Source organism: Chelonoidis abingdonii, chromosome 15, assembly GCF_003597395.2.
Source record: "Chelonoidis abingdonii isolate Lonesome George chromosome 15, CheloAbing_2.0, whole genome shotgun sequence".
Classification (NCBI taxonomy): domain Eukaryota; kingdom Metazoa; phylum Chordata; order Testudines; family Testudinidae; genus Chelonoidis; species Chelonoidis abingdonii.
In genome coordinates this window covers 50,442,471-50,457,506 of record NC_133783.1, presented here as the reverse complement: position 1 = coordinate 50,457,506, position 15,036 = coordinate 50,442,471, and positions in this window count along the sequence as shown.

Here is a 15,036-nt window from a genome sequence, read left to right as displayed (position 1 = left end):
TTAGAAATCAAGCAAGTATACAGCCAATATTCTTAACTTCAAGTACAAAAATGATATATGTGTACAAATACGATGAATAGTCATATTCCCATAAAGCATTATGGGGTACAGTGTCACAAATACAATGAGTTAATGTGTTTGAATGGCAATTAATATATATCTGTTATATATAAATAAATAGAAGTAGATTAAAATTTCACCAAAGAACCAGCATTTTCAAAAACCAAGGTATTAGCCCAAAAAGTTGTTAAGGGGTTTACCTTCTAAGGCTGCTCAGAAGATGGACTTATCTGCAGGCTCTTCCCCCTCCCGTGTCTGTCACTGGGGTGATTAGAAATTAAACTAACAGAGTAACATGCAAATACAGTAAAATTTATTAGACCAACATGATCTTAAAAGCAGAACCCTTGTCACAGGTAATAACAAAGCACAGGTAAATACAAATGGCTCGGTTGTTAACAGTAGATGAAAATGGATTTAAAGTCTGGAGCCCACAGACTTGATACACTGGGATAACCAAAAGATATTAAAAGGAAACTACAATACTATCTCTCTCTTTGTCCTAGGCACGAACCCCAACTGTCCATGGGATGGACCCTGACTGTCCCATGGAACGAACCCCGACTATGACGAGGATGGTTCTGGAATCCTGGAGAGAACCAATAAAGGCTGGAGACACTGAACCACAGGAACACTGGAATGCTGGAACAGAATGTGATGATCACCAGGTAAGTGGATTCTCTCTTCTTTCTGTTTTCCGTTCCCTATGCATCGTCCTGAGTAGTAGTATGCGGACTCGCAGGTGGAAATGAAAATGATGCGTGCAGTATATGACACCAATGAAACCTGATATAATACACTATGATCCTGGCCTAGCTGGACTCCTTCCACAGGGTAGTAACGTGGAAGACACTGGCTGTCACTAGGATGGACAGCTCCGAACAGCAGTGAGGCCGTCACCTATATAGTCTGCAGTTGCTAGGCAGACTACGCAGTCACATGTTCTAACTGCTCCCATCTTTTCCTGCTCTAATTTGAAAAAGGCACAGGGAAAGTGTGGGAAGCTCTCCATGAAGGAGGGCATCCAAAATGGAGTCCTACTTCTTGTTTTTACAGAACAAGATGGAGACTAGAGGAGAAACATACCAAAACAAGATTTTACCCCAACAGAGGTACTTTTTTGCACCTACAGAGGCAGTTGCAGATGCATTTATTATCACTTAGACATCTAATTGCATGATATGCAAGGCATTCAATTAGATGTAGTAACATACATTTTGCATTTATTTGCACTCGCAAACTGTGTGTACAAAGAGTGAGAAACTAGGCTTTAAAAATCTGGCCTTAGAGATGATATTTGGACTGAGAAAAAAATCCCCTAAAAGTAAATCCAGAAATAATCTACGTATTTCACCCAGAGGTTTAGATATAGCAGGGATATTAAGGAGTCTCTAAGTGGCCAGAGGATAGTGGTTGCCTGTCCATTTGGGTCTCTGCACAGAGCAATTCAGAGCACAGATAAGTGATCAGCTCATTTTGCCTAGTGATAGCAGATTGGGGTTTAGTTTGCTTTGTCTAGTCAAGTTGTGAGCTCCAAGAGTTCCATGCAGTGGACCAGGCACATTTTCAGTTGCCCAGCAACCCAGTCAGACCTGATAGCAGGTGATGTACCTGAATGCAAGAGCAAATAGTTTGCATATTGGAGGTCCCAGATTCAGACCAAAGCAACTTCCTTTGTCTTTATGCACCTAGAGCTTTAGAGAAATACATTTAATAAACATAAACATTAAATATTAGCTTAGATCATCAAGTACAATATGTTGCCTTCAGTAGTGGCCTTGAGTACACACATTTGACAACTCTCAGCGAGACACACAAACATGCATACCCACCACCAGCTACCAAGGTTTGGGGTTATTGGCTGATCAAATGTTTCACTCCCAAAACACCGGTTCAGTGTTTTTTAAACTGCTTTAAACATCTATCAACTGCTTTAAACATTATCACAAAAGACGTGCTGATGAGCAGTAGACAGTTCACTCCAGCTAATTATTGTAGCTTTTGTCTAGTGATCTGCAGTCTTTTCCCATGGAAAGGACAAAGGGGAAAAAGGGAGGGGGCTTAGCCCACCAATGTTAAAAAATGAAAACATTTCCATAACAATTCACAAAAAATGTGTAATTTTGTTTTGGGACATTTCATGAAGTTAGACATTTCTTATTTTTATATATTAAGTATTCATTAAATGTCTGATTTTGTATTGAAACATGTATATTCAGATTTTTGCAAGCATTAGTGGGAAAATTTAACAAAGTAATATTTTTCAATGAAAATTCTCCCATTAAACTGTGCAGTTGTTCACAAAATCAGACCAATTTCCCAAATTCCAATGTCTTTGCATTTCGTTGAAAGGGTTTCACACAGCCCTGGCTTCTACTCTGAATATTTGTAAATTAAGGCAGAATAGCTAAGGAGGTTCCACATAAACCCGCATGTCTTGGCTGTTGAAATCTAGACCCTTGAATTTCTACAAATACTTTGATTTTCCTTTTCTTACCTTTTCTTACCTCATTAGACCTGCCAGCTTTTTGCATGCCCTTGAGAAATAACAGATATGGAATAATTAAGAATTGAAAAAGACCTAAGGAAAAAACCTTGCTTATTAAATATAGCTTTTTATGGCATAGCAAGAGACTGACCCGAACCAACAGCTTGTTGGATATCAACAGCACATCTTGGACTGGATATTTTACAATGAAAATTATCACCTGGATACGCAGAAATACTTTGACTGAATCTAGCCAGGTATTGTTGCTGCACTTTCCTAGATTAGAACATTCCATTCTTACTCTTTTTTCTACCAGGCAATGTAATGTCTCCTATTTGGATGGAGGCTACATGATCAGAAAGCAATCCATATTGTGGATGACATGTGAAACACAGCTCTACATAATATATTTGGATAACCATTGATTTCTGAGGTTCGGAGATAATTCTTCACGAAAATTCTGTAAACTGAAAGCAGATTCTTGCCCTACATAATTAAAGAACAAGTTTTTTTTATTAATGCTAAGATTTTATTTTTTTTAAAAAAACTGCTTCTATATGAAAAAATAGAAAGAAACATTAGCAATTTTTACCCGTAATCAAAATGCTAAAAAATATTTTTTCTCATCCTGTCTTTTAGCTTTCTTTGGTCACAATATTAAACCTCCTTAAAAATATTTATGTGTATTTAGTTAACAAAAGCTCCTGTAAGTTGAATCCATGCTGGCAAAAGGTTCAGGTAAGCTCTCTATATAAGCTTACAGACAATTGTGTAAATCTTCAGCCATTAAAGAGAAAGGAGAAAAAAGCCATACTCATTACACTGCTGTCATTTACTCTTCATCTCCTGTCCTCTTTAGCAGCATTAAGATGGGATGTAAATTTGTCAGTTAATGCTGTTAGAAAATGGATGGTTCAAGAAGGGCAGGAATTAGAGATCAGTATTAGGTGCAGATAAGCTCCTTTTCCTCCGCAGTGGCGGCTGTTTAACATTCATGGGAAAATCATCATCAAACAGCGTTATCACAGCTCTGTTGATGGCTGAGGAACTTCATCACTATGATAATTTTTTTTTATAGCTGTGAGCCAAAAAGCTGCCTTTTATTTCTGCTGTCTATAACTGCGATAGGAGCTTGTTTGTATGGGTAGGGTATTGCAAACTCATAGCTCTTCAGCCAGGTTTGATTTCTTTCCACTCCCACTACCCCTCTCAGTCCCTTATGTATGTTGCATGAAACAGTCATGCTGATTAAAAAAAAAAAAAAAAAAAGGACTGCTCAAACAATCCTTCAAAGCATAACTGATATTTTTATGATCAGTAATTCAAAGTTTGACAAGTGATGCTATTCTGTAATGAAACTGTCATCCATTTTGTTGTGGGTAAAGTGCTGAGATTATAAAGGGAACATGTAGGGGAGAAGTGAATATCTAATCCCATATATCTTGGCCAGGAGACAGTTTAAGGTAGTTAAAGAATCGTAACATCACAAATTTTGCATAGTCAGAGTCATTTATTTTTCCTTTTTCATCCTCAGGTTCAGAAGTTCATAGCTTATCACATCTTCTTTTTATCCCTTTCTGATTAAAATTAATTCAACCTGGAAGGAAAAATGCACTTTTTCCCACAGTCTGTTTTAAATTAGTATAAGGTATTTTAGTTCATTTGTAACATTTTTGTCATAATTGGAGATGTCCTATTTTGAACTGGTCAAATTTGCTAAAGGACGCGTGTCTAAAAGATATTTCTACTGCATTCTCAGCCACCTGCCAACATACCAGAGATGCAGGTCATGGTCATTTGTTGTAATGTACTGGGCAGAGGAAGAAATGCAGCTCCAAACTGTATGTATTCTTCTGAAGCAGATAAGGACACTATGCAAGGACATTTTTAATTTATTAAGGTTCTCAAGCTTATGCTTCTTTGCAGCTTTGACCTCATTTTTTATAGTTTATCTGCTCTAAATGACATTTCTCATTTTGAATATAGCTGGAAAACATTGTGCTAAACAGCAATTTTGTAGCTTCTACAGCAACTCACAGTAATTTTGATATTTCCACTTTGAGTTCAGTATTGATTTGATTACTTAGGTAATTTACTTTTGACACAAGCTCATTTCTTGTCTTTTCCTGGGCAGGGACTTCCAATCTCACCATGTGCTGAATTATGTTTGGAGTTTGGAGATAAGGACTTTTGTCTCCTAGAGACTCAGCTTAGGCCACCAAACTCATTTCCCATAGGAAGAGGGCTTGAATCCAGTCAGGATCCTAGAGGGGAAAGGCTAGTGCTTTGTAATTTAAATATTACCATCTACAAATAAGTTTAAAGCTGATATCTTGTGGTTGAGGGAACACATCTTTCCTACGTGGGTAATTTTGACTGAAATTCCAGGGAGCTCTTCCCTAAAGAACAAGGGGGCCCAAAAGGTCTCCACAACTGCTGACTTTCAAAGTTCCACGTGTTCTCCAGGGTCATCCCCCTCTTAGTAACTGGTTGCAGATTCGTGCAGCAGCTGCTGAGCTGACCCCGTCTGAGCCAGGCTCTCAGATTCCTTCTCAGCCTGCTTCTCACATTGGGGAATGGTGCCAGAGTGACTCCCTGAGCATGCTCTGTGGATTTCTCCAGTGTCCTAATGCTAATATAGGTGAAAATTGCCAGCATTGCAGGGAAGAATCAGCCAGCTAGAGAAGGAATTTAAAGAGGCCATGATATAAAATAGGCCTTCCTTAGCTGAGCTTTAAAAAGGAGCCGTGAGCCATGGCCCATGGAGATAAAGTGGAATGTGGCTCTAGAGATTAGTACCTCTCTCACCACAGCAAGAAAAAGTACTAGGGCAGAAGAAGTGAAAGATGACATTCTTCCCGTCCCACTCCCAGACTGTCCTTACGCCAGGGATTATATGGCTTCTTCAGAAATGGAAGGTACAGCTCTCTTTTTCCACTGAGTGGAGGGATTGGAGCTAGTTTAAATTATGCAAATGAAAAGGGTTTTTTATAATTGTCTTTTTCCAAAATCATTTTTTGTGTGAAAAATTATCACAATGTTATCAAAAAATTTCCTTTTCAATAAAAGAGTCAGAACTTTGGGGGGAGTTTTTATTATTCAAAAACATTATTGTATTATCATAAATGTGATAAATGTTGAAACTTTTCATTGACCAAAAACCAGGCCTGTTATGTTCCGTTCTGGATTTAGTCTCCCATCAATGGGAGCGTTCCTTCTCTTCCCACGCCTGAATGGGCTCAGCAAATAACACAGCAAATAACACTGTCTAGTTTTCCCAGCAACGAACTTGTAGAAATGGTTTTGAACATTTTCAACCAATGAGCCGGGTGGGGTTTTATCCAGGCCTTTTCACAGCTCTCTTTCTGTTATGTGCAGAGATGGAGAAAGATTGTGTTGTCCTAAAATCAACATTAAAGTACTTGAATATTGTTCAACACATTTTCAAACCTCACCTTTCAGTCTCTTTCCCACTGAGTGATGCCAATTCAATGGTGGAATATATGAACGTGATCCACTGGTGATTCTGAAGGATATGTTCATGACCCATTTTAATATATTGGGTTACATTCACTTGCTATGGAAATATCATGTCACTAACTTGACTACCAAAAAAAAAAATGCTTTGGGTTCACAAGAACAAAAGACAATGATTGTAATTTGCTTTTGCCCTTTAGCAAAGCAATCAGCGATTTTCTAGTATTTTACTATCATTCATCTATCTATTCATCTTGTAATATCCTTACTTTTTCTTGGAAATATTTAAATTAATTAACCTTTTAGTTACTGGGAGCCATTAAAATGGTCGACTGTACTAACAATGAGAACTTATTTCTATACAATTTTTATGTGCTAGGAATTAGTGTGTGTATTTCATTTTTTTTAATGCAAGCACATCCTTAATAACTGGCCAGTTGCCATAGATAACAACTTCACCTTCCATATCTGCAGTATTCTAGATATTTCCTATGTTAAAGTATACATAATACTCGTGTAACCATATCCACTGACCCTAAGTAAAAGTGGCACATCATTAGAAGTGATCAATGTAATCCTATAAGGAAAGATAGTTTTATGGAGTCTGGAATAGAGTGGAAGGATTCTACTATTGCCATACTCTTTCAGACCTTCAGAGGGAGTGCAAATTAATTACTCCTGATTCACTGGGGCAGGTGTGGCTCATTAGACTCTACCTTTAATTCAAGAAAAATGGGAGTAGCCCTCTATGTGGAGGAGGTCAGGGCTGGGACAGACGGGTGCAACCAAGCCTAAGCAGAAGTTGTTCAGGCTAGGGGATGTCATTATTCATAAATTACCCTTTTTGGTACTAAAACCAAACCCCAGGAAACCCTTCACAACAAGGGCTTGTCTACGTAAGGAAGCTATTGAGAAACAAGCTAGAGTGTGCATTTAAAACACAATAGATGTTCCGCACTAGCTCCCCACGTAGATGCTCTTATTCCCTCATTAAGAGTGCCTTTGTGCAGTTTAGTTTAAGGCAATCTAGCTTTTAGTGTGGAATAAGAATCTCCACTGAGAGAGATATTGCAGAACAGCAATTCTGGGTTATATCCCTGCATAGTCAAACCCTAAGTGCATAGTTTATTGGAGTTGAATACAGACTCTACCCATTTGTGCAGACAATTTTTTATGCAAATAATCATTCTTTAATTAAATAAATTATGTAGGCCTTTATTGCTAATAAGATCTTAACATTATTATGTTCTCTCACACAAAAGACCACAGAGAAGGTTGACTCTGTCACTCCTATAAGAAGCACAGATTCACCATGAATGGCTCCTGAAAATAAGTAATTTGAAATGTGGGGTTAGCAATGGTCTTCAGCTATCATTTATAGACAAGGGTTGGGTGACTGATTGTAAAACTAGGCACTTGCGCCAATCAGCTTTGTTTAGAGAAGGGGTTCCTAGATTACAAGGTCAGAAGGGACCACTGTGATCATCTAGTCTGACCTCCTGCATAACAGGCCATAGAACTTCTCCAAAATAATTCCGAGAGCAAAGCTTGTAGAAAAACATCCAATCTTGTTTTCAGAATTGTCAGTGATGGAGAATCCATCATGAGCCTTGGTAAATTGTTCCAATTAGGGCTGTCAAACGATTAAAAAAATTAATTGTGATTAATCGCAGTTTTAAAAAAATCTCATAATTTATCACAGTTTTAATTAGACTGTTAAAAATAATAGAATACCACGTATTTAAATATTTTTGGATGTTTGTGACATTTTCAAATATATTGATTGAATACAAAATATACAGTGCTCATTTTATATTATTATTTTTGGCCACTGTGTCACACTGGGAGCTCACGTTCAGCTGATTATCTACCACAACATCCAAAATTTTTTCAGAGTCACTGCTTCCCAGGATAGATCCCCCCATCCTGTAAGTATGTCCTACATTCTTTGTTCCTAGATGTACACACTTACATTTAGTCCTATTAAAATGCACACTGTTTGGTTGCACCCAGTTTACCAAGCAATCTAGATTGCCCTGAATCAGTGACCTGCCCTCTTCATTATTAAGTAATCCCCCAGTTTTTGTGTCATCTACAAACCTTCAGTGATGATTTTGTTTTTTCCCTGATCATTGACAAATATTTTAAACGGCATAGAGCCGAAGAACAGTCCCTGTAGGACCTTACTGGAAACACACCTGCTTAGCAATGATTCTCCGTTTAATTACATTGGAAACCTATGATTTAGCCAGTTTTTAATCCATTTAATGTGAGCCATGTTAATTTTATAGTGTTGTAATTTTTTAATCAAAATGTCCTGCATTAACAAGTCAAAAGCCTTACAGAAGTCTATTATGTCAACACTATTACCTTTATCAATCAAAGTTGTTATCTCATAAAAAAAATCAAGATAGTGTGACAAGATCTCTTTTCCATAAACTCAAATTAACTTGCTTTAATTGCATTATCCTCCTTTTATTCTTTATTAATTCTTTATCCCAAGACCCACGTCAGCCACTCCATTATCTTGGCCAGGATCAATGCCGGGGTGATAGGCCTATAATAACCTGGGTCACCACACTTACCTTTTTTAAAAATTGGCACATTTGATCCCCCCACCCCCAAATCTTCTGGAACTTCCCCAGTGCACCAAGACTTATGGCAAATAAACATTAACATCCTCAGCCAGTTCTTTTAAAACTTTTGGTGGCAACTCATATCTGGAGCTGCCTGTTTTAAAAATGTCTAATTTTAGTAGCTTCTGTTTGACATCTTCCAGAGATTCTTGTGGAATGGAAAGAGTGTTATCACCATATGATGAGATGATATCATCTGTGTTTTTTCCCCCTCAAACCCAGAACAGAAATATTTATTGAACACTTCTGCCTTCTCTGCATCCCGAGGAGTCTGAGTTTAGCAGTTAATGTAGCATCACAAACGTCATTTCAGGCCATTGTCAGCCCAGAAACATTGGGGTTCCAAGACTCTATTGCTGGTGGCAGGAGTGTAATTTGATGTTAAATTCTGACCAAAATGTATAGACAGATGTCTCCACTGACTTCCACAGAGTTCAGCCTGCTTACATTAGGTCTGAATTTGGTCCCAAATTAATTCTCAACTGTCCCTTTCCCCATGTGAGCTGCTGGCCGCCTCCAGCAACCATGATCTGGGGACAGGTTCCTGGTATATAGGCTCTTCTGGGCTGACATTACTCTGTGATGACATTTGGGATTCTGTGATGTTATAGGTGTAATCCTTTCTCAGACATGTGGCCAGATCCCTCTTGCCATGTGTGATTCATCATAAGTTGTCATCAAACTATCACCACATCATCATGAGAGAGGTTCATGTTCAACAAAGATTGTAGCTGGATCCCAAGCCCCAGCCAATGAATTTCTGTGGGTTTGCTCACACCTAACTTATGCACAAAACCCAGAAGACCACAGATACCTAATGTGAGGTGCTGCTGAGCAACACAGCCTACGTGTTCTGCTCTCTCCCCATCCACTGTACTATGTATGGGCTTTGGCACTATGTGATGTGCTTTTTCAGTGGTCTCACTGTATAACTGGGTAGCTAGAAACTAAGCTACTGTAGGAAATTTATCTGTAGTCTTTAATAATTTGCTGTGCATATCCACTCTTTCCTTTGTTATATTATCAATATTCTGCAGTGCTACTGGTTTTAATAAGAAGGCTTTTCACTGGTTTTCTTTGTTCTAATCATCTAATCTCCTAATGGAAGTTTCTAATTAAATTCCTGCAGCCATTTTTTAAACTGTATTTTGAATAACAAAGTCTATCAAATGAAGCAAGTGCATATGTCTCCAGCATGGATGTCCTTCCTGACAAACGGCAACTGACAAAGGCCCAATGTTCGCAACACATCTCAGCAGATTGACTGAAGAGAAGAACAATGGACAATAAATAGAAGCAAGTAAATAGATACCTTCAATAGCAAAAATCCAAGAAGTTAAGCAAAGAACTCCTGGGTCTCACTTATGGTTCCAGTGGCCAGATCTGCACTGGTGGAATCGGAGGAACACCATGTGAGCAGAGTAGTGGGAAGCACTTTGCTGGCAGAATTTAAGAGCAGGCCCCAAACGCCAAAGACGTTGGAGGACCATGTTCACTGGTGGAGTTTTCTACACCTCTGTCCATAACCCACCCAGCAACTGAAAGTGTCAGATGCTTGAACTTCACAAAGATTACAAGGGGTTGAACTACTCAAATTATGATCTCATCTGCCTTCAGCATCACTGCTGCAGGGTGAAATGAAAAAAAAATAAGCAAAAAGAACAAGAAAGTGTCATATACAGAAGAATCCGTACATACAATGTGCTGCAGACTATTTGTGTAACAGATCCTTTTATTAATTCTTGTAAGTAAAGCAACTGGCGTGTGGCATGTTCTCCAGATGGATCAGCCATGGTATGCACATAGCATGTGTTCTAGCTAGCAAGCCAGGCAGCAGTTTGTGTGTGTGTGTGTCCTTCCCCACCAATTTTTGTACACTGCCATGGTCATCCACTTGTATCAATACTAATGTTCTTCCACTGCAAGCTTGTTGTGGGAGGCTGAGCCAAAATTGTCCCTTTCTCTTCCGGATGGGAAGTGGTATTACGTTCTGTCCGCTACTGCACATCTGCAGAGGCTGTTGTTTTGGCTGGAATAAAATGAACACAGGTGGTAGCATAATGCTCATCGCAGCTACATGAAACACCTGTTTACATGTAGAATTTTTTAGAGGTTTTTATTCGAGATGGTGCTTGGTCTTTTACCAGTTCATGCAGTGGACAGAGAGCAGGAAGAGAAACTGTTCACAAGTAGCTCAGATTTGCCACCAGTGGCCTGTTAGTGCAGAAGGATTGTTATTCATAGATGGTGCCCTTATTTTAAAAAAGCACGTGTGCAAATGTGTATGCACCTTTATGTGCACCCAGCTTGTGTGTATATATAGCCTGAACTTGCATATGTATATTAGGTGTTACAGACAAGTCAGGCGTGCACTTCACAACATTTGGACCTGATTGTCATTATGCCAGTATGGCTTGCCCTACCTCACCCTTTCATTGACAAGGCAGAACATCTACTATGTTAAAGTGAAGAAAGTTTCATTTAAAACTAGACTAAGTAAAGCATTAAAAAAAAAAATCACTGTAGGAACAATTCGTGTAGATTCCTGAGAGATCAACTTGAAGCCCTAACAAGCAATGGGGAGAAAGAGAGGTGGTTAGGATGTCAGGATTAGGGAATTTTTACACCCTGTTAAACCATTTTCTTTATGGACCAGCTTTAGCTGAGACTGCAGTGCTAGAAAACTTAGATAATTGTGATATTATTGGCTAGGGTCAGAGTTTAAATATTGTTTCTCTGTTCATATGAACAGAAGGCGGTTTTGTGTGGCATGTGCATGCTGAGTCACAGCTGCTTCTCTGGCTTATATAATCACCTCTTTGCTGGGACTCTGGTCAGGAAGTTGGCATAGTTCTAGACATGATACTCTGCTCTATCTCATTTAGCTCTGTTAGCATCACTTCTCTTACTTCCGTGTGAAACTAATTACATTCAGTCACAAAACGAAAGTCGTACATGAGTCTGGAATTTGTCTTTCTGAAAGAGTCCCAGGAACAAAGCATGGCAAACATGAATGTCTGTGTAAAGTGAATGAACGCTGCAAAGCAAAATTCAGTTTTCAATTCACCAAACTGTTCATGAAAAAAATATCCTACTATTTTTCCAGCTTTTGTTGACTGTATCCCAGGAAAAAACAAGCTAGTTCCATTCATCTCTCACCCGGAGAAGAGTCTCCATGATAGGAAAACTGAACGCCTAATAGGATATATAGATTTCACGACATACAGTACATTGCCTGTAAACTTGTAGCTCAAATAATAGATGGAAACCAGATAAGGCGAGTACGCTGATCACTGCAGAGAGATTAGACATTGTAATTTGCATCTTTTCTGCTTATAACATTTACTCCATTTCTCTCTTAAATTTTTATGAGACTTTGAAGACTAGACTTATTCTAAACACTAAACAGGGATATTCCATATGAAAAAATAAAGAAGCGTATATGTTTTCTTTAGTATTACACCAATGACAGCTTCGTGATTTTGTAACTTTAACTTACATGGAGGATGTAGCAAGCAGGGCTGAGGAAGAATAGGAACATTTTCAGGAGCTTAATTTGAACATAAAATCACTGTCTCATGGTAAGATGGTATTGAAGTGGTTCTAGTTTAATGCAAATTAGCTTCATCTAGGCCAGTTTCTAGCTGTATATTCCTTTCACTGAGTTTCATAATGAAAAACATTAATGAAATACATAAACAAGAAGGCAGGGAATGTCACTCTTGTATTTCCCCAGAGCTCTGTGACCAGCCTTCTGCACAGCACAACAGTTGGAGAGCAACACACACTGCTTTTAAATTCTTGTGTCTAAACAGCACAGCTGCACCTAATTAAACTCTTTCCCCTGCCCCTACAAGCTGCTCATATTTGAACTCTGACTGAGAATAGCTCTCAAAACCCTGGACTGTTGTTTGTCTCAGTGAGCCTCCTCCTAGACTCATAAGTTGGAAGGGATCATAGGAGGTCATCTAGTCCAGCCCTCTGCTCAAAGCAGGATCAATCCCCAGACAGATTTTTACCACAGTACCCTAAATGGCCCCCTCAAGGATTGAAATCACAACCCTAGGTTTAGCAGACCAATGCTCAAACCACTGAGCTATCCCTCCCCCTACTAGGACTCTAATGGACCAGGGCTTCAGGGTCCTCTCAGTGACTCTGTATACCCCAGTCACAGAAGAGTTAGGCTGACATTAAGTAGTCTGCATGAATATTTATTTTCATCTTTACCATTTTCAAATTCTGTCTCGCTTGTCATTTAGTCTCCTCCATCTCTGCACCTCCTGTTTCTTTTCTGCCTGCACTAGTCACTGCACCCAACTCTGTAAAGTGTGATCTCTCCATTTTTCCTCTCAGTATAAAGCATCTTTGTGCTGCAGAATCTGAAAGATGTTTTATAAAAAGCAATTGTATTTCTGTGTCTTACTTAGGGTGGAGATAGACAAATATTTTACTAAGATTATATCAAATGACACAAATAAGAGTGTGAGTACCTATGCCATCCACAATAGCTGTGTGCTATATACTGTACATCATGCAACATTGTTTTTGTAGCAAGGGGACTCCTGCAGCTGCGAGTTCTAAGGGGATGTTATAACCTGCCTTAAGCGGAACATCAGATTGGACTAGTGGTTCATCTAGTCTAGTGTCATTTTCTTGACTGGCTTTAAAGGAAGGTGCAAGAACCCCTGTAATGGGGGTTGCCCAGAGGGGAAGTTTCTTCTTAATGCTAGGCAGAGTGGTTGGTTTACATCCCTTATGTTTCTTAACCCTATCTAGTGTATTCGTAGATGTGCTCATTATTCACACGTGTCTAATTCTTTTTTTTTAACAGTACTAAGCCCTGATTTTCAGCGGTATTTTGTATATTCCATAGCTAAGTATCTATTGCATTAAAAAAGTATTTCCTTTGATCAGTTTTAAATCTATTTCCTCTCAGTTTCATTGGACTTCTTACCTTGGCATTATGAGAAAGAGTAAACAGATGCATGCGATTCACCTTTTCCGTATCATGCATTATTTTGCCTACTTCTCTCACATTCCCTCTAATTTGTCTCATCTCTAACCTGAGCAGTCCCAATGCTTTCAATCTCTCCTCACAAATGGAAGTCTGGCCACTCCTCTCCTGATTTTTGTCACTCACCTGTTGTTTTTGAAATGATGAACCCGAATGGACTGCAGCATCCCAAGTAAGACTGGACTGTTAATTTGTATTGTACATTGATGATTCAGTATTATTCTGTAATGTCTTCATATCTTGGAGACATGTTGTATGGGCCAGCACATTAATCAGCTGCTTCATCCTGAACATCCTTGTGCACTCAGAAGAGAACCTGCTTTGATGCTTATGCAGGAAATAAAAGGTTCTCTATGGCTTCCTTCTTTCCGTTCACCAGCACAACACAAGGAAGGGCTTTGCCCTTACGATCGCTGGTCTCATCCAGATAGATGATAAGTTATTACCTTATTGATTGAACTGTTGATTTGGGGTCAATGGTTTCCTACCTTCATTGTTATCTTGATTATTTTGCAGAAGGCACTTACCTACCATCTTTTTGCATTTATTAATACAGAAAAGTGTCCAAATACAGTAGTCAGCTCACTACTGTAAATGAATTAGGAATCCACTGAATAGTTTACATTTAGTTTGAATCTCCCTTTTCAGTGCCTGGTATGCCTTCAAAATAGGCTGCAAGCAGTTCTGGTAGGTAGTAGTCATGACAATTTTCTTTATTATAAAGAAGAAAGATAAAAAAAATAACCAACATATCATTGTGATCTTTCTGTTCACGGTATAAGCATTAGCAGAATTCTACATACCAACTTTTTATGACTGGGTTCCACTTTGTCTAGATTATCAAGTACTGGAGTATATCAATAAAACCTTGTTATATATTAAAGACACCAAAGAGTTATAAAGTCATTCAGCTGACCTGCTAACCATTCTTGAATATTGCAGATAAACCCTGTTCTGTCAGGTCAACTTATACTTTTGAATAAGCTTCTAGTGTCCAATTCTTTCTTGAAGGCAGTTCTGTACAACTAAACTGAAAGTAAACTTCATTGGGGGGGGGGGGAAAAGAAAGAGGAGCCATTCAAAAAATATGCTTCTACTTTGGTTTTGAAGTGATTTCCTTTCTTTTAACATATTCAGAACATTCATCTATTTGAAGTCCGGCTCCCAAATACAGGTTTTATCTCAGAAGCAAGAAAAATATGGTAATTAAAAATAAATAAACAACCAACCAAGACAAAAAGTATTTTAAACTGTTTCCAAGTGATTTTTGTTGTGTGGTTGTAGGAGGTGCCTACATTTGGGGTCTAACATAGAATAGAGCATATTTACTGTGTCTTTTCACTCTCTGATTTTGTTCTTTA